The 19943-nt window shown below is 35.5% G+C and overlaps 1 protein-coding gene across 10 annotated transcripts in view; it reads right to left on the bottom strand.

Moving 5' to 3' along the window:
• LOC5574814 (endophilin-A) overlaps positions 1–19085 on the bottom strand; it is a 174151-nt gene extending 155066 nt beyond the window's left edge. For 6 of the 10 annotated variants that reach the window (XM_021850501.1, XM_021850500.1, XM_021850505.1 and 3 more), the window contains exon 1: positions 18294–19085. The gene's annotated coding sequence lies outside the window, so the exon portion shown is untranslated. The remainder of the gene's footprint in view (positions 1–18293) is intronic. The other 4 variants (XM_021850508.1, XM_021850509.1, XM_021850510.1 and 1 more) reach the window with 4 other exon arrangements.
• Between the last annotated feature and the right edge of the window lie 858 nt (positions 19086–19943).

Here is a 19943-nt window from a genome sequence, read left to right as displayed (position 1 = left end):
GCGAACAAACAAAGCCAGACAAATGATTCCGCCGAACGAAACAGATTGGGCAAATTTCTCGATGCTCAGCTCGATGCCGCCGGACCGGAATTACTCTCACAAAATAAGGTGTCTCTTCGGGGGAATCCCAAACCCAGAGTATCGATTTCGGCAAAACTGCAAAATGGGAAATTCCCGGCTGAAGCATATTTTACTCTCCTTCCTCCGCTGTACCCCTTAATTTATTTTCCTCCTTTTAATTGGAACGTGTGGTTTATCAAAGTGAAACTTTGCTCTATTTGTTTCGAACATTTTGCTGGGTGCGCTACTATTTCTGGTCATGTATTTCGTTTAAACAGTATTGGACAATACATTTTCAACTTTTTCTATTCTTATTCGATATTTCTATTTTATCAACTTTGGTGGGTGTTATCACAGTTTCACAGTACTTTACCCATAACTTGAAGTTTGTATGTTTGTAAAACGGAATAATCACAAATGTGTTGTCCAATACTGTATGTGCAGCTACCGTTTTATGGGTGGACAAAGTTTTTCTGCAATCTGCACGGGTTTTTTGGAGGACCGTATGCTGCATGAAGAAAACGACTGTTTATGGCTTTGCTCCAGGCTTGGCCAGGTTCTCGCCGGACAGGATGCAGCGTAACCCGAGGGCAATTTATGAGCACTGGCTGGCGACGAGCTTTACTGTAGTCTAGAGTTTGCGGCCAGCCCCGACCAGAAGGAAAGCATCCAATCTAGGAAAGGTCGAAGGACAAGACTTCGACAGGACAGTAGGACGGAAAATAGAAAAATAGAACGAATGTCTCTATTCTTAAAGAAGAAAGAATTCCAGATGAAGCTATTTTTTTTCGATATGAGTTGTAGAGCTACTAGAATAATGAAGGAACTGTCAATAATATTCTGGAAGGAAAACAATGTAGAAGAACTTGTAGAGACAAGAAAGATTTTTTTTTTTAGAAAACTATACAATCAAAGTCTTGATATGTATTTCATAGCGTTACATATTAGATACAGTCGATGTGTTCTGTAACAAGGGAGAGTTAACTGTAGAAACATCTCACGGAAGTTCAAATGAGTTGGATCGCTGAAATATTGGGATTATGAAAAATTTATTTAGACCATATTGAAAAATTAACCTTTTTTTAAAAATCATAACTTTTTTGTCCATGATTTCTCCATCTAGAATTGATTTCTCCATCCACTGTGCAAAAGACTTCATTTTTTGTCTACTTTAACATATAAAAAAATAAAAATCAGAAATACGATTTTTGAGAAAATTGATTTTTAAGCTTTATTTTCGATATATAAAAAATTACAACATTTTTTTTACAGTGTATATTTTTTCCAGATAGTCCCAACAATAACCTAAAACTTTGCGGAAGACTCCAAACTGATCGGACAAACCGTTTCTTAGTTATATTATAATGACCGGAAATTGAAAATTATATCATTATTTTGTATTAAAATCGCTGTATTTTTAAAACGGTAAAAGTTAGCCTGATTTTTCCGTATACCTTTTTTGTTGTAAATTTTGCGTACTTTCATAAAATCGAGTTTAAAAATATTTAAAAAGTTTATTATGACCATTTTCAAAAATTCACCTTTTTTCAAAATATCATAACTTTTTTGTCCATGATTTCTCCATCTTGACCCACTGTGCAAAAGACTTCATTTTTTGTCTACTTTAACATATAAAAAAAATAAAAAAAAATCAGAAATACGATTTTTGAGAAAATTGATATTTAAGCTTTATTTTCGATATATAAAAAATTACAACATTTTTTGTACAGTGTATTTTTTTTTTCAGATAGTTCCAACAATAACCTAAAACTTTGCGGAAGGCACCAAACTGATCGGACAAATCGTTTCTAAGTTATAATTTTTTGAAAATTATTAAGGATTTTTTTTCTTAGGCCCTTCTCAAAAGTAAGGTTATAGTCAAAATGGCGAGCCGATGATGCAAAAAGGCATTTTTGGGCATAAAGAAAGCATGTGCAAAATTTCATCCAAATCAAAAAATATAAAAATGAAATTTGGGAAACAAGTCGTCATTTTCTGTGGAACCGCTCATTTGTCAAAGGTGCATTTATCATTTCAATTTGATTCACCTGTATTCTGTAATTTTTCGTCTTTGGCGTCTTTCGATAGATCCCGAACTAGTTTAGACCGTGGCTACGGTTAGGATAGTTCAAATCAATCTTCACTATAAGAGAACAGATCGTTGCAATATTTGCAAAATAGTACAGCCCAATTTGGTTCTTTTCCAGATGGAGACCTAAAAGGAACCAAAATGAGACCAATCAGGAACTGAAAAAAAGATTTTGAAGAATTTCATGAATATTATTCGGAGAATTCCAGCAGCCTTTTCTTAGAGGACACTTCTAAGAATTTCTGTGCGGATTCCTCCGGACATCACGCCAGATAATGCTATAGGATTTTGAAAAATGTTCTAAACATTTCATCAGAAATTAATGCAGGCATTTTCCTAAAATTTGTTAAAGCATGCATCAGGGCAGGAAGCGGCTGAGTACATTTAAAATAGGAACTTTAGATACCTTTTTCTAGAAAAAAAAAATTAAAATGAGATCGAACGGGAACCGAAAAGACATCATACAGGAATCAATTAAACAAAACTATCCAAACAAGCATCAGAAGATTGCAGTTGTCATAAGAATTTCTAAGAAAATTCGACCTTACTCAATATCGAGTTAGAGAACCATAGTAAAAGTTGGTTTTCATGGCTAACTTAATAATCCCTTGGAACGCATTTGCACTGGTTTTGTGTTCTATAGTTCGATACCTCCCTATCTCGATGGTCTATTCAACATCAAGTTCTGAAATGTTGGTCTCTTCAACATCGAGTTCTGGACTGTATGTTTAATATTTTTGGGGATAACTAGCATTTTTAAAAGTTTTTTCATTAATTTAACCAGAAACAGGTATTTGCCAAAAGAATTCTCGCTGAACTTTACTAAAGGACCTATGCAACAATGAGAGATTCTTTTCTCTTTTGTTTTTTTTTTCGAATCATAACAGAACAATACTGAAACTTTTTGGAAGTTATTCACTATGGAACGAAAGGCAATGTCCATGGCGAGCGTTTCATACAAAAAAACACAACAGAATAGTTTAATTTGGCCAAGAGAAAGTAAACAAAGAGAGCCTCCTTTTGAAAAGTTGCGCGAGAGTTTATGTATTGATTATTTAACTACTTCCAAGGAATTCTTACATTAAATAAGTTTAAGATACCCTTAAGAATTCAACACGAAATTTTTAGGCACATTTAATTTTTGAGACTCCAGGGACTTCTTCAGGAATGCCTCAAAAGATTCTCTAACAAATTTCTCAGGAAGGCCTTGGAGTATATCCAGTCATTCTTCTATCAATTTTGCAACGATTTCGTACAAGATTTTCGTTTAGGACATTTTCAAGAACTGCAGCTATAATTTCTCCAGAGATGTCTTCTTATGAAATTCCTCCAGAATTTCCAGTAATTTCTCTGAGCATACGTTTAGAAATTACTCCAGAGATTCCTTCTAAATTTTCTACAGAAAGTCCAGCAGATATTACTTGAGAAATTTTCCAAGAAAATTTATCCAGGAATGTCTCCAGGAAATCTAGGATATTTTTAAGAGATTTTTTGGGAAATCCTTTAAAAGACAAAGAAAGTAATGCTAGAACTAATCCTATAGTAATCTTAGATGAAACTTCAGTAGAAGTTCCTGATGAACTCTTGCGACGATCTCTGAAAAACTATTCAGCTTCTGAGGAAGTCTTGAAGGTTTTAAAAGATGAAATGTGAAGACAATTGTTGGAGAAAAATATACTATTGTATTCCTGGACAAAATCTTGCAGGATTCTCTGAAGGCATTCCTTGTAAAACATCGAACACAGAAGTAAAAGAGTATGCCGGAAGAAACTTCTTTAGAAATGGTCGAAAAAATTTCTGTAGTATTTACTGGTGGCCCAAATGAATTTTAAAGATTCCATGGAGATGTCACTTGAAAAAATACTCGAGAATTGTTTGAAAGAACTGCAGAAGTGATTCGTGGATGCAATGTTGGAGCAATTTCTAGATAAACTTCCGGAATAATCTATGATGAATTCCATGTCAAATCTATTGAGGAACTCCTGGAAGAGTTCTTGATAGTATTCCTGGAAGTATTCTGGAGCTATGCCGGAAATAAAGCGTAGTTGAATTCACGATGGAATTTATATGGAAATGGCTGGAGACTTAATTGAAAAAGCAGCGTACTCCTTAAGGTACTGTTAGAATTCCTGGAAAACTCTTTCTTCAAAAACCACGAAGCAAACCCTTTGAAATTTTCTTGTAAAAATTGCTGCAGGAAGCTTTGGAAGATCTTCTAGAGTAACTACCGGAAAAAATCGGTGGAAAACTGTAATTTCAGAGGAAATCCTGAAATACAATTGTAGAAAATTGTCAGGTTAATCCCTGTGGAAATTCATGATTAGATATTTCGAATCAAAACTCTCTGTAAGAGGAAGAAAAATAGTGATTTTAGAGACCATTTGATTAAGAAAAGAGGCTTCAGACACCATCCATTGTAAATAGAGACTCTTTGAGACTTGTGTTAAAATTAAAACCAAGTCTGCTATGCATCCACTGATTCTTTCACAGATATTCCAAGGAATTTCTTCAACATTTTTATTCAAAATGTTTTATATGAATAAAACCAGTAATTTTTCTGAACTTGTGTTTGGAATTTACTGTAAAGATTGCTTTAAACTTTTTCCTTAAATTTCCCAAGAAAGTCCTCAGTTCTCCAGGAACGAACCCAATAATTCTTCCATAGAATTTTCTTTAGAATTTTTCTGTGTTCCTTAGGATACCCTCCGAAATTTTCGTCCACAATTTTATTTTTTCCGAAACAAAATAAACTGAAGTTAGTTACCCATATTGATATGATTCCGTACGTGTGAAATTGGCCCCTTCCACCTGGAACCTACTATGGAGTGGTCTATTAGTTCTAGATTCTAAGAAAATTGTAAACATCTGTACAACTTCACACCGCACAATCCGGAACATCTCCGGTGTCCGGTAGCCAATAAGCAAGGCTAAGCAAGGGTAGACCAAATTTGCTGTCGACTGCTTCTAGATACATCCAATTTCATCCATTTCCCGAAAATTTATAAGCATTTGAATCTAGGCAAAAATTTGCCTATCTCAATTAGTTTGCCTATCCCATGTAAAAAACACCCACAATTCTTTCAGGATATACTGCGGGCATTACTTCAGTCATTTTATTGGGCTTTACGTTAAGTATCAGTATCTATGTTCCTCCAAAGAGACGTATCCAGGAATTGCACCTCAAATTCTACACACAAATATTTTTCTTGGTTTCATTGAGGAGTATCTTCACAACAATATTTTTACACCAAAATTAATTCCCAAAATTGTTTCTTCAAATTCTGTCAAAAATTCATAAAGAAATAGCTAAGTGACGGAAAGAGTACCTTTATTTATAGCACTTGGCACTACGAATTCATTATGTAATTGATTCCATAATGGACTGTTCTTTTCCAGCAATGTAAAAGCACCTTAGCTCACGTACGATATTTATCACCAAACGTTCGGTGAAACGATGAATGAATCGCGAAACGAAACAACGAGCGCATGTAATACTACGCTCACTCCCACCAAAAACCCCCCAACAACCGTGGAGTGGAGATTTGGCAGGCGATCGATATTTTCCATGTGCGCTGTTGTTGTTGTTGCAGCTGCTTCTACAATAAATGGTGAAGAATTGATTGAACGGTGAGACTAGCTCACCTCAATGCCCCTGATGATGATTTTCACGTAAGAGCGTTTTGACTGTATTTCTATGGGAAACACCGTAATGAGTTGTTAATATATTTCCTGATGTAATTTTTAGAACAATTCCTTAGAGTAACAGTGGCCATGGGTGAATTCCCTAACGAATTCATATGAAGAGGAAGAACAAGTAGCAAAATCGGCGTAACAATTCTTGTGAAATTTCTTGGAAAAATCCCTGAACGGATTTCATTAACCCTTTGGGGCCGGCGCGGTCATATATGACCGCAGTACAAAAAAGGCTGTAAAAAAAGAACCAATGAACAAATGTATATACTGTCTTCGGCAAAGTTGTCCCAAATATACTCTTTTATCAGAGAAAAACATGAAGTATATGCCTTTATGACCTAATTGACAACCTAGAACATCCTGAACATCCTGAAGTTTGGAGAATTGAACTATAAGTACATACGAAGCGTGAAATGCTGTTTGTGAACATAAATGGTGTTCAGGCTAGATAATACAGAATTACTCTTTTAACGAAAACACTATTTCACTTGCTTTGCTATGTCCTGGGATGTTCTAGGACGTCCAAACTGTCCTGAAGCACACTCTTTGAAATCTACAACCGTAACAGTAATTGTTTGGGATAAAAACAATAACATTACAAATTCAAATAGAATCTACCAACCTCTGAGAATATCAAGAGCTATTTCAAGGAACGTTTGGGATATTCCAGGCCCTCCAAATTACCCTGGAGTTCAGAACTTCAGGTCTACACTTGTTCCAGTAGTTATTCTCGCTAAACTGAGTGAAGTTATATAATCTACAATGTTTACTGAACCTTGTCACGGATCAAAAGGCTATTTCAAGAAACGTTTGAGGTATTCCAGGCCCTCCAAATTACCCTGGAAATCTGAATTTCATGTCTACATTTATTCCAGTAGTATTTCTTGCTAAACTGGGTGAAGTTATATAATCTACCATGTTCACTGAACTTTCACACGTATCAATAGGATGTTTTAAAGAAAGTTTGGAGTATTCCGGGCCCTCCAAATTACCCTGGAGTTCAGAACTTCAGGGCTACACTTATTCCAGAAATTTATCTCGCTAAACTGAGTGAATTTATAAAATCTTTCCTGTTCACTAAACCTTCTCATGCATCAAGAGGCTGTTTCAAGGAACGTTTGGGATATTATAGGTGCTCCAAATTACCCTGGAGTTCAGAACTTCAGGTCTACACTTATTCCAGTATTTTTTCTTGCTAAACTGAGTAAAGATATATAACTTACCAAGTTTACTGAACCTTGTCACGGATCAATAGGCTAAGGAACGTTTGGGGTATTCTAGGCCCTCCAAATTACCCTAGTGTTCGTAACTTCAGGTTTACATTTGTTTCAGTAATTTATCTCACTAAACTGAGTGAAGTTATAAAATCTAACATGCTCACTAAACCATCTCATGGATCAATAAGCTCTTTCAAGGAACGTTTGGGATATTCCAGGCCCTCCAAATTACCCTGGAGTTCAGAACTTCAGGTCTGCACTTGTTCAAGTAATGTATCTCGTTAAACTGAGTGAAGTCATAAAATCTAACATGTTCACTGAATTTTCTCACGGATCAATTAGCTGTTTCAAGGAACGTTTGGGGTATTCCGAGACACCCAGATTACTCCGGAGTTCAGAAATTCAGATCTACAATTGTTCTACAATTTTCTACAATTTTCTAGTATTTGATGTTCGTACGATGAAGTTATTTAATGTTCACTGAGCTTTCTCACGAATCAAAAAGATATTTCAAGGAACTTTTGGAGTATTCCAGGCCCTCCAAATTACCCTGGAGTTCAGAACTACAGGTCTTCCCTTGTTCCAGTAATTTTTCTTTCTAAACTGAGTGAAGTTATATAATCTACCATGTTCACTGAACCTTCTCACAGACCAATTGGCTATTTCAAGGAACGTTGGTGATATTCCAGGCCCTCCAATTTACCCTGAAGTTCAGAACTACAGGTCTACCCTTGTTCCAGTAACTTTTCTCGCTAAGATGATCAAAGTTTTCCCTTTGGGGCTGGCACGGTCATTTATGACCGCAGTCGGAAAATGGCTGTATAAAAAGAACCAATGAATAAAATTTACTGTCTTCGGAAAAGTCCTTGCAAATATACTTCCCTGTCAGGGAAAAATTTTAGGTGTATGCCTCAATGTCCTACTTGGCAACCTAGAACATCCTGAACATGCAGAAGTCTGACAAATAGAATAACTAGTATAAAAGTAGCTTAAAATGCCTTTTGTAAATACAATTGATGTTCGTACTTGGTAATGCATACCTATTATGTCAAGAAAAACGCTGCTTCACATGCCTTTTCATGTCCTGGGATATTCTACGACGTTCAGATTTCTTTGGAAATCATTCCGTAGACGAAAAGTGATAAGCGGGGGGAGAGATCCCCGGCATTGCAATTCCGTAGATTTCCGTTGGAAAAATCCGTAAATTACCGTAGAATAATGAGAATTTCCGTAGCTTTCTGTAGAAAATATACATTTTCCGTAGAATTATCTTACGGATCCGTAGAAAGTGCTCAATTCCGTAGATCTACGGAAATTTCCGTAGATCTGGCAACGCTGCAAATAATAACATTTTCAACTCAAACGGAATCTATTGACCTCTGAGAATCTCAAAAGCTTTTCCAAACTATCCTGGAGCTCAGAACTTCAAATCTGCCCTTGTGGCAGTGTTTTTTTTTTTGCTAAATAGAGTTCAGTTATATAATCTACCAGGTTATATAGGGCCCCCATAGCCGAAGCTGTAAAGACGCGGGTATTCATCATGACCATGCTGAGGGTTCCGGGTTCGATTTCCGGTCGGCCCAGGACCTTTTCGTAATGAAAATATTCTTGACTGCCTTGGGCATAGAGTAAAGGGTGTCCACGATGAAATTGCCACACACAAAATTGATTCGCAAAATTCGAGTTTTCATCCGATTGCCATCAAAACTTCAGGGATTGAGAAATAACTATAAAACTTCATTTTACCATTTTACTCGTATTTTATTTACAGTCCATACGTAAATGCCCGCATCTTGGCCTCAACCCCGGCCATGAGATTCTGCACAACCTGTGAATCAACCTTTTTTGCATGAACTTGTGAATCAACCGTTTTTTGCATCGTTTACGCATTTAACTCTACTGACGTTTTCACAAATTGTTCTCAAACAAAAGGTGAAAAGCAGGGGGGTTGAAAATAGTATATTTTTACGTGACATGGATGCTTCCCAATAGATGTCGCTAATAATGACTGGAAACTTTGTCGAATACACCATGTTTCGGAAGTGCTTCGTTTCGTAGTTATTAATTTATTACCACTAAATCCTGACTCTCATCGCGTTGTAGATCTTATGTACTGAACATCCCGACAAGTTAGATAATCTAGAACATTCTAAATGATCTGATAATATTTGCTGAACACTCAGAAGGTTCAGAATATACGGCAGATTACAGTTCATCACCTTGTATGATGAACAAGGTTGCTATTACAAGCATAGACTTCAAGTTATGAACTCAAGAGCAGTTTGGAAGACCTAGCACCTCCCAAAAAAATATTTGTCATTTTTTCTTGTTATGTTTAGCATTTTGAGCACCAAAACTATTGAAAGGCGTTCAAAAAACTGTATAATAGTTCTTGGAAAAAATCAGGCCCCAAAGGGTTAAAGCTCTGGAATAAAACTTTATAGATTTTCGTGGAAGAGTTCTTATAGGGGTTTATGGACAAAAGGTCGAAAGACAAAACGTCGAAAGGACAAAAGGTCGAAAGATAAAAGGTCAAAAAAACAAAAGGTCGAAAATGATTTTAGAATAGAAAGCTCTGGAATAAAACTTTATAGATTTTCGTGGAAGAGTTCTTATAGGGGTTTATGGACAAAAGGTCGAAAGACAAAACGTCGAAAGGACAAAAGGTCGAAAGATAAAAGGTCAAAAGAACAAAAGGTCGAAAATGATTTGCATGGTGGGAAATTTTTCCTTCTTTGCATGGTGGGAAATTTTTCCTTCTTTGAAAATAGATTTTCGACCTTTTGTCCCTCCTTTTATGCCCTTCGACCATTTGTCTTTCGATCTTCTGTCCTTTTGACCTTTTGTCTTTCGACCTTTTGTTATAGATTCGTCTTGGAAGAATTCATAAAATTATTCCAGAAGAAATCTCTGGAGAAATCACAACAATCATCCTCGAGATCGATCAATCTGAGAAGAAATTCCAAAACGCGTAGAATAGTCACGAAATACTCTCTGAAGGTTTCTCTGAAGCCTCTAAAATTTTGCAGCAGGATTCTCTGCAAGTAGAATAACGAAAAAAAAAGGTAATGTTTGATACCATTTTCATTAGGATTAAAATGTGCTTGAACAAACAACGTCTAAATTTTTCGAAACCAGTCAAAAAAATGATTGTTTTTTCTAATAGTCAATTGATTGCTTGTCAAAAGTTTTACTATTGAAACAGTTATTTGACTTTTGGAATAATATGATGAGTATAGAATTATATTCTATTCTATACTAGCAATTCTGGAAGCCCTACTGGAAATTTTAGAGAAACATCAGGTATCAAACTAGATTAAGATTATTCCTTGAGGAATCTGTTGAAAAAATGTAGAAGAAATTTGTGGAATTTATGATGAATTTGTTGGAAATGGTTCAAAATCTGGGAAAAACAACGGTGGGAAATTAGTAAAAACTCTGAAGTAAAAGCTGGTGTAATCTGTGCAGAAACTGAGGGAAGAATCTTTGCAAGGGTAAGTGGAGTAATTCCAGAATTTTTAGGAAAGTTCGTGAAGTTGCCAAATTTTTGCAAGACTTCGACGAAAAAAAAATTGGAAAATTCTTCTTCGATTCCACGGAATCTCAGGTTCTAAATATACAATTTCTTGAGCAATTCATGGAAACACTCCTCGTATAAAAAAAATCTTCATATATTTTGAATGTTTCAGTGCTGGAAGCGGCTGGGTTTCATAAGAATAGGAACGGAAAACAGACCAAACAGAGCATGAGAAAACAAATAGAAATCAAACAAAGACCAAGTGATAAGAGTTTGGTTCCTCCTCAAAGAATATTTCTTAGAGCGTTTTAAACTTCTCGTGACCACAAGTTTTTTAACATAAATTCCATAAAAATAATTAAGGTATTTATTTTGATTTTCCATCAGATATTATTCCAAAGATTTCTTCAGTAATCTGAAATACCTTCAAGAACTCAATTCGGAACCAATTTTACTAAGGATAGTCCCAGAAATTACCAAAAATTGCTCCAAAGATACATTCAGGGGCCTTCATTAGCCGAGTGGTTAGAGTCCGCGGCTACAAAACAAAGCCATGCTGAAGATGTCTGGGTTCAATTCCCGATCGGTCCAGGATCTTTTCGTAATGTAAATTTCCTTGACTTCTCTGGGCATACAGTATAATCGTATCTGTCATACGATATACGAATCCGAAAATGGCAACTTTGGCAAAGAAAGCTCATACGAAAACTAAGCTGAGAAGCAGGCTCTGCCCCAGTAAGGACGTTAATGCCAAGAAGAATAAGAAGAATACATTCAGAAACTTCTCAAGAGAGCCTTGTCTTTCAGAAAATTGTGCAGTAATTTTTTCATTGACTTCTCTAGCATTTCCTTCCAATTATTCTATTTAGGACAAATAGAAGAATTCAAAAAGTAAAATCTCCATCGATTCCTCAAGGGATTTTTAGATAGATTTTTTTTCCTCGAAAATTGTCATTAAAGATTTCAACAATGTATTTCTCTAAGGCTACCCTCAGGTATGCCTCCAGAAATTCTCTGAGGAACTTGCTAAGGAAGATTGTTTCTATAAATTCTTTCAGGGATTTGTCAAGAAAATGAATCAAAAATTAATGGAGTGATTTCAAGAAAATTCAAGGAGGTATTACTAAAAAAACGGTATCTCATGAAACACCTGTGGAAATACCGAAAGTATTGCTGCAAGAATCTGTTAAAGAACGTTTGGACCCTTGTGGAAGTCTTGAAGGATGTCGTAGTTAAATTGCTAAGATAATTATTGGAAAAATTATCAATTGAACACTTGGAAATCCATGGACGGAAACCCTAAAAAAAAGTGTGCGCAAATGATCAGTGGAATTACTGAAACAATTGCTGTAGTGTTTACCTTGATAGTTAAGTTTATAAAACCTTGAAATTAGAAGTTTTCTTCTTAAACTTTTGAAGTTTTTGAGAAATGTTTTGAAGAAGGAATAAATCCCTAAATGAAATGCTGGAGAAATTCATAGAGAAAATATGGATGAACTTTTTTTTTGGTCAATTTTATTGAGGAGTGTCTAGAAGAGCTCCTTATAGGAATTTTTGGAAAGTTCCTTAGAGGAATTCAATAAAAAAAAGGCTGGGAAAATCAACGTACATGTATAGTAGGAATACTTGTAAGGTTAAACGAAGTTATTCAAAAACTTTGGAATACACCTTTGCTGATTTTCTAGGAGGAACTTTGACAATCATTGGAAGTTCTTCTGAAGTAGCAACTGGATAATTTTTTGGATAAATTACTATGAGACATCTAGGGATATTCTCTCGAAAAGTTTTCAGAATAATTCCTGTGAAAATTACTGAAAATACTTTTGAGTGCGCAATGATTTCCTGGAGCATATTTCTTGAAAATTTGCTGGAAGAAGTTATGGACGATTTCATGAAGCAATCTCTAGAGAAATATCTGAAGGAGCCCCTTGCATTGGTTCAGAAGAAATCTATGGAGAAATAACTGTAATGTATTTTCATCATACACCGATAGCGGTATGAGCATTTTTTTTTGCGGCGAACCTTGGACCAAGTGCCTATTTCCGCGCACTAATTTTGGAAAAAAAATATTAAAAAAATATGTACTCTGTGTGTCTACATCTAGATCATAGTACCACAGAAGGGCAAAGTTTAAAAGCCAACCCATTATCTTCTAAGAATGCCTTTGAAAAATTATGTATTGGGCATGACCCTTGGTTGGTTCTAGGAGAAAATCTCGATTTAATGAAACGTCTGTTGGATCCCAAGAAAAACATTTTTGACAAAAGCGACATTTCACCAAAAAATCATTTGATTGTTCGCCAAAAAGTTGACATAAATTCAAAAAAGCATTTCCCCATCGAAGAGCTTGCCACGAAACAAGACAAAAACTAAACCAAAATCTATCCAATAATACCTGAAAGGCTTGGTTACGAATTCATGAAAGATATCACTAGAAATTCTATGGAAATATTTGGAATAATTTGGCGTAAATGTGCAGAAATCCATATAAAATATCGTTAGGGGCCTAATAATGACTATGTCATAGATTAAACTAGTAATCCAAATAAAGAAGTATCAGTATCTCCAGGAATACGTTAAACAAGAATTATCAATGTGTATGTCCAAGATTTCAGAAGGGGACCACTTACATTTCCCTAGAAATGTGTCTATTTTTTCAGCTCTGCTTTTTACTAATAACTAAGAATATCCCAATTTAAAAAATCAGTCAAGGATCTTTTCTAGAATTCATTTAAATCCATTAATCAATTAAAATTAGCAATCCACTTATCACCTTTCCAGTGTTTTTACAAAGAATTGCAAAAAATATCCAAGCGTACGCGAGATTTCTTTGTGGAATTCTTGAAGGAATTCCTACAGCCTGAGGATGTAACAAGAAGTTTCGGCAAGAAATTACCCAGCCATTTTTTTTTTCTAAAAAAAAGTTCCTGGAAATTCTTCATGCATTTCAACAAGAATTCCTACATTTTTTACAAATACAACTTACTCCGGATTCGATTCAGGAATTCTTTTGGGTTTTCTCTATGAACATAATCAGCAGTCAATTCCTGCTTATTTGAAAAAGAGTTTACTCCTCCAAAGCTTCTTCAATGTGAGATGCTTCTACCTAAGAAATTGTTTCCTCCAAAAACATCATCAGGCATTTCTCTAGTGAATAGTTCAGAGGTTGTTTTATGACTTTATTTTATGACGAAACTCGCGGGGAGTAAAATAAATCAACGTCATATGCAGCCAAGATTCCGCTGTCACGTGGAATGCAGCCCGTCGTTTTTTATGGTTGAAAAAGTGAAAAAGATGTTCGAAATAAATTGTAATTAAAACCCTTTTTCAGCGGAATTTTGCTAAGATGATGATAAATCTAAATACAAAACTAGTAATTTCTAATGTTTATTACTTATGAATCGCAATCAATTTTTGCTGAGACAATCATGTGAGAGTTTGAACGACTTGCTCATTGATTGATGTAAACACAGAGTGGAATAATAAAAACTCAGAAATCACAAAAAGAAGACCGTCTTTGCGGTTTCCAGTACCTCCAGAAATTTTTCATTGATTCTTGAAATTGCTTCAGAAATTCTTTCCGGAAATTTTATTACATTTATCCAGAGTTTTTTTCAGAGAATCCTGCAAATGTTGCTCCAGGACTGTTAACGATTGCTGTTGAAATTATTCCAAGTCGTCATTCAGAAAATATCTGCGGATTTATACAGAAATTCTCATAAGGATTTTTTCGAGAACAACTCTGATTTCTAACACACTTAATCGTAGAATTTAATTTCGGTATACCATATTGACGAATTCGGTCGGTAAAACATATTTCTACTGAAACCTCGTTCAATTTTGACAGTTGAGAGATATTGACAGATGCAAATTGACGAGAATCGGTAGTTTTCATAAATAACTGAGACTCGGTGTCTTAAGAATAAGCTTTTGATATTCAAACAAATTTTCAGGCCAACCATGTTGTATGTTGTACCAATATGGACTAGCTGTTGTAATGCCAGGAAGAAAACTCTGCAGAGAATTCAAAATAAAATTTTGAAAATGATTCTGAGGCTTCCTCCCTGGTATAGTACCAATGAGTTACATAGAATATCCAATGTTGAAATATTGGAACAAATGTCAAATAAAATAATTAATAACTTCAGGCAAAAATCGTTACAATCTTCTATTGCCACGATTAATGCGTTATATGTTTAGGTTAAGTTAGGTTAAGTATATTCAAAACATTTTTTTTTCTCTTATAAGCAGGTGAAATCAACTCACCTGTAAAAAATCTGAACTGCTACGGCAAATGAAATGTAATATGTTGTTAACAAAATGTTAATAAAATCGTAGATTTGTGTTACCAAATTAGGATGATAGTGTTGTCTTATAACACTGAACACCTAGATATAAGAAATAATGAATGTAATGTTTGGAATGATACTAATAAAGAAATTTAAAAAAAAACTGAGACTCGGTTATCTATTTTACCCCAAAAATCAGCAAACATTTATTTTTACTCAATTTCGGCAAAGCGTATCTGTCAAAACCAAAAAATCAGAGCTGCATGTAAAAAAAAAGATTGCTACTCGGTATTTCCTTCAAACAGAAAAGCACAACATTTATCAAATTAGGTAAGAAATGAGAATTTTACAGTGATGGTGGCTTATATATTTGTGATGCAATAAAACATTTATTTTCAATAAATTTGTTTTTATTACTGAAATTGATGTGCAGTGTTTTTCTTCTTAGGGGAAGTGGTGGTAAAATGAACAGGGGTGGTAAAAAGAACACCGTGCCTTTTACCGAGAAAAAACTAATTTCGATGAATTTTTAGCACGCACGGACGATTTAAAGCATAAATCTGAGCGTTCGAGTTGATACGTTGGTCAATTGAAGTGTAAATATCAACGAAAACTAAGATTTTAGAAAACCACGCTTGAAAATTAGAACTGACGTAACTTTTAGCTCGGAAGACTTGAGGTTTTTCAGTGAGTGAATATCGTTATGATATAATGTCAAATCTGATACCTTTAGAATTCTTTTTGAATGGGTTACAATCATTAATGGATGTATTTTCAGTGGGGCAATAAAAATTTTCAAAAATATTTGTTTTGCTCACGTTTTTTGCATGGTGTTCGTTTTACCACCAACCGCTGTTCATTTTACCCACATTGTGCAGGTAAAATGAACATTTGCATCGCTTTTTGATAGCGATGAATATATGTGAAAATTCAGCTATTTTAGTCTGAATCTATGTCGCTGCTATAGATTACATCCCTATTTTTGATGTTATGCGATAGAACTATACAAATTTCTCATTTTTCTATCAGAAATAAGATGATTTCCTTAAGGTGTTCATTTTACCACCTCTTCCCCTATTCTTCTTCAAATTAAAAAATAATCATTTGATGAATTTCGGTAACAGTGTGCCGAGGTTTCCGGCAATGGATTACCGATCTGTTCGTCGAATTTTGACAGTTGTGTTGATTTAACATTTTGCGATACTTTCGGCACCTTCAACGTTTACCGAGATATCCGCCGAAATCTCAGTTGTTGGGTTCTCGGCAATTATGTTTGCCGGCCTCGGCAAAACAAATTAAGTGTTAATGAGGTTTCTCTTGGAGATTCGTTGAAATTCCTGATGATTTTTTTTTTGTATGAATTGATACAGAGATCGAGTCTTGATGGATTTTGTACATAAGTAAATTGTTAAGAAACGATTGAATAAATAATCAATAAAATCCCTGGATAATATTATGTAGGATTTTTCGGAGGAATTCCTTGAATAAAAACGGAATCTCTAAAGGGATGAGTGTAGGACTAGGAATGATCGGAATAATTGATGGACACGGAGAAATATTTTTACCTATTTTTTGAGTTTACTTTACCCAAAATTAAGTATATCGATTATAGTTTCAACCCAAAATCTCTCGGTTTTCTCTTTCTCCCACACGAATGTTGTCAAAAATAGAGAGAGCTGCATCTACCCAATGGGGGTACTTTGGCCCAATAAGCCAAATTTGGGTAAATGCAACTTTTCTTATGTTTGGGTCGAAAGAACTCAATTTTGCGTTAAATCAACCCAAAATTGAGTATATTTTTCTAATGGAATTAAAGCCAAACTACCTAGTGGGGACCTTGGAAATTTAGCCAAAATTGAGTTATTGGGCTCAACTACGGAATTGCGTTGAAACAACCCAAAATTGAGTTGAATTCCGTCTCCGTGGAGTAAAAACTTTTATAAACGTAGTGAGAAATTCTTTCCAATTTATTGAGAAATTCCTGGATGAGCTCTTAATAATTTTCTTAGAATAATCATTAGAGGAATTTGGGTGCAATCGCTGTAAAAATTAAGAAATGCTCGATTGAAGATTCTGTAACATATTGATTGTTACTATTTTAAACTCATTGCTATCTAATAGTTTTAAACTTTTGTTCGACACTCATAGTCTATTACTGGGCCACGTAACGTTTTAAATCTAACATAACATAAAAACTAGTAAAAAATGTTGAGTTCAAACATCATCGGCAGATAGGCCCTTTTACGAGTCTTCAAACCAGTTAGGCCCTTTCAATTAGGCCCTTTAATTGAACATGGTTTCATTTAGGCCCCTCCAGTTAGGCCCTTTTATTTAACATAGTTTCAGTTAGGCCCTTTTGGAATTTGTTAATTTTATTGATTATTGAATAGATTTTCAAAGTTTTAGAACAAAATCAATCGATTATGTGAGAAAATCAACATTGAATATTGAAAATTCCTTATTGAAGATTCAGTACTATATTGATTATTCATATTTCAAACCCTTTCTCCTATTTACTAGTTTTATACTTGTGTTCGACACTCATAATAGTCTACTAGATGGCCCATAACGTTTTAAATCTTAAATAACAAAACAACTCGTGAAAATGGTTGAATTCAAACATCATCGGCAGATAGGCCCTTTTACGAGTCTGCAAACCAGTTAGGCCCTTTCAGTTAGGCCCTTTGATTGAACATGGTTTTAGTTAGGCCCCTCCAGTTAGGCCCTTTTATTAAACTTTTATAAACGTAGTGAGAAATCCTTTCCAGTTTATTGAGAAATTCCTGGATGAGCTCTTAATAATTTTCTTAGAATAATCATTAGAGGAATTTGGGTGCAATCGCTGACACAAACCATAGATGAATGCATGAACGACTCCATGTAAATTGGCTGGAAGAATAACAGAAAAATCGGCTCCTCAAGGATTTCTTTAGGGATTTCTGGAGAAATCCCTTAACAAATTTCGTCAAAAAAATCTTGAATCGAAAAAATCTTGGATTTCCCTGGAAGAACTTCTACTGGAATCTCTGGTAGATCTGCTAGAGTAACTACTGGAGCTATCGGTAAAATAATTCAATAAGTGGATTTGGAGGACATTTCTGGAGGGATGCCTAGATGTGTTCCCCACGAAAAATCTGATGAACTCCTTGATGATAATCGCGTAAGAGTCTCTGAAGGTTTTGGTGGTCTCTAGAATTTTGAACCAGGATTGAATGCAAGGAGAAAAAGGAAATAGTGACTAGAGAAACCATTTTGGTTAAAAAAAAGATTATAATTACTTTGCATTAAAATAGTGACTCTCCAAAAAGAGACCAGTCTTCTCAATCAAGATCAAACAACGAACTTAATTAACAATTTTAAAACTTCGCTGTCCTCATGACTCCGTGAAGGCAAAAAATAACTGTGTGGTCCCCAGTAGTGGTACTTACGTCTGTATTCCTCCCCTGCAGAGCAAAGATACCGTGGCGGGAGTAAAGGTATGTGTTCTTCAGCCAGTCGAACCCAATTGTATTCAGTCACCTCCGGAGTCCCAGAGTCTCGTCCACAGTGTCACAGTGACGATAGGTTCCCGTGCAAGTTTTCAAAGGAGCTGTCCACCACCAACTTGGCCGGAAGAGCAAAATCTTCTTGAACTATTACACTGCTAAACACTTTTCTTCGGCTGATGCTGCCAGCACACAAAAAGAAGCACCCCACACACTATAGAGACGATACGGATCGCACTAGGAAACGATTGCAGCACTTTGCCTTTTGCCTGGCCTCAACTTTTGCTGCGTCTTTCTTCGAGCCACTCACTTTTTTTCGCCTATCGATTCGCCTTCTCTTCTTCCACCGCCGCCACAAAGCGACCTATAGGAAACCTAACTGGATTTTCAGCACGGCATCAAATGAATCTGATTGGTTTTCTTCGCAACACCTCGGGAGACCAACAGAAGCACCGAAATTTGTGGTAAGCGACGTTCAAAAGTTGAACCCGGAACACACCCTAGAAAACGGTCACTCCAGAAATTCCAACTTGAAATGCTAGATTAGCAAGAGCTGCCAGAAATTGATTTTCCTTTTATTGGATAATAACCCCCGCAAAACGCGCACACACGAAGTGAACTTGCCAAGATACAAACTCGATTTGAACGGAAAAGATAACGCTGTTGGTGTAAAATCCTCGGAGAGGCCGACGAACGATCTCCTGCTGCTTCCACTGATGCAAAAAACCGAAACACAAATCACGCACACACTCTCGGCGGACAATGACAGATTGTTTTGACAGCTGATTTGTTTTTTCGCGAGGGGTGAATCACACAAAGGTTTTGCGTAACAGTGCGTAACGGGTAGGACAAGGTGAGACGACACTCGCGAAGACGGTTTTCTTTTTGCGATTGCTGAGTTTTTCTTATTGCGTAGTAGGGGTAGTAGGGTAATCAAAGTAATAAGGACAGACCGTTATGCTTATATAATTTACGGCAAAATCAAACGAAGTGACCAAATTATATACACGTAACGCTCTGTCCAAAATACATAAAACACCCTATGCACCTGAAACGTAAAGCGCTCAAGTAAAATTTCTCTTTTGTATGCAAAGTAATTTTGACAGCTGTTCCAGTATGTGTGAAGTGTCACTTTTACTTGCAGAATAATTGAGCGGCACATTTTACGTACACGCTCGTTCAAATCTCATCAAAAGAGAGTAAGTTTGACTCACTTTTAAAGCTTCAAGTTAGCTGTCAAAAGTGAGTAACTTTATTTTATCAAAGTGAGTAACTTCTTACTCAATCATGAAAGAAAACGACCTTACTCACTTTTGAGTAAACACAAACATATTTGACTCACTTTGTAAACGTCAAAGACTTCTGAAAATTTCGGCTTCTAAGGGTCTGTCTCAATTGCGTTATTAAAATTAGTCCGAACTTAAATTTGACACTTCGGAAATTACCTAGTTCCCCTCCAATTAATCAACGAACCGTCAAATTTGATTTTGATTTGATTTGATTTGAAAACTCACTTTTGTTAATAATAGTCATGCTATTCTGGATTGAGCTTACCAGGCTCAAAGCATCCCTTTAGCAGCAAAATCAGAAAAT

This window comes from Aedes aegypti, chromosome 3, assembly GCF_002204515.2.
Source record: "Aedes aegypti strain LVP_AGWG chromosome 3, AaegL5.0 Primary Assembly, whole genome shotgun sequence".
Classification (NCBI taxonomy): Eukaryota; Metazoa; Arthropoda; class Insecta; order Diptera; family Culicidae; genus Aedes; species Aedes aegypti.
Note: the sequence above shows the minus strand (reverse complement) of the source record. Positions and strands in the feature narration are given on the sequence as shown.